Raw genomic sequence first — 1,441 nt, forward strand, 5'->3', positions numbered from 1 at the left:
GAGCATACTATATATTCTATGTATTACAGCATTCACAGCTAAATAAAAATGGAAAAGATTTCAGCCTAGAAACAGCTATTGCAAAAACAATAAATCCTATTGAAAATATTTAACAGCAATGTGTTTTCTTTAACAACTTAGAAGCAAATATTTTTAAATTAGTAAGGGCACATAAGATCCAGAGATTTCTTTGAATTTCATTAATAAACATTGTAAAAACCTTCCAATATTTACAGCCTATTTATTTTTTAATTTATTTAGCACTATGATAGAAGACTATGAGAGGATTGTTTATTGAAATCATGTTTTAAAGATTCTTATAAAAATATAGCTAACATAAAATATTGTATTAGTTTCATGTGTACACCATAGTTATTCAACATTTATATACCTAAAGAAGTGATCACCATGATAAGTCCAGCGACCATCTGACACCATACAACACTATTACAATATTATTGACTATATTTCCCATGCTGTACATTTGATTTATACCTGGAAATTTGAACCTCTCATTCCCCTTGATCTTCCCCCTCCCTTTTTTGAAAAATTTTAGTTACATTTGATATTCAATATTATTTTATATTAATTAAGATGTACAGTATAGTGATTAGACATTTATATAATTTACAAAGTGATCCACCCGACTAGTCTAGTATCCACCTGGCACTATCCGTAGGTATTACCATATTACTGGCTATATTCCCTATGNTTTTTTTGGTGTAACCATTGCAACATATGATGTTTGGTATCAAGTCTCAGCACTGTGTTTACCAACTGTGTAAACTTGGGTGTTATCTTAATTTTCTATTAGCTTGGTTTCCTCATCTGTAAAGAGGAGATCATGAGAGTGTACTGTCATATCGTTGTGTTGGTAAAATGAGCTTATGTGAGTGCTGGTAATTTACTTATTGTCCTTCAGCTCGTTTACTAGTCTATGCTCTGTACCAGTCGGTAGCATATCATCACCCAGTTTATAACAAGCTTATCTTTCATTGCACCCTTTTGCCAGTTAGACTACAGCTTTGCTTGTGCCTCCTTTCCCAAAGTAACAGAGTCTCACAAGGAGCGTCTGATGGATCACATCTCTTTTTCTGATGTCTGAGCATCAGCTGTGCAGATTTCTCCAGAGGGCCAAGCACCATCCCTGCAGACCCCAGTGAATTCCAGGTCCTGGTCCTGTCACTTCTTTTGTGTTCTAGCTCTAGTGGGGGTAGACGTTTCATCCAGTACTCTATATGAATTCAACATCCTTTTTTGCTCTTTCAGCCTCCTGGTGCTTCTGTAGCCAATTTTGTGCATGAAATCTCCAATTTTTTGAAATACCCAGTGTGGCTTATTTTTCTAACTGGACCTTAACTACCATAGCATGTGGTACCAAGAGTGGTTCCAAGGAGACATATACTCAAATATAGGATTTTAGTATTGGTTTGCTTATGTC

The sequence above is a fragment of the Hipposideros armiger genome, unplaced genomic scaffold (assembly GCF_001890085.2).
Source record: "Hipposideros armiger isolate ML-2016 unplaced genomic scaffold, ASM189008v1 scaffold_1443, whole genome shotgun sequence".
Lineage (NCBI taxonomy): Eukaryota > Metazoa > Chordata > Mammalia > Chiroptera > Hipposideridae > Hipposideros > Hipposideros armiger.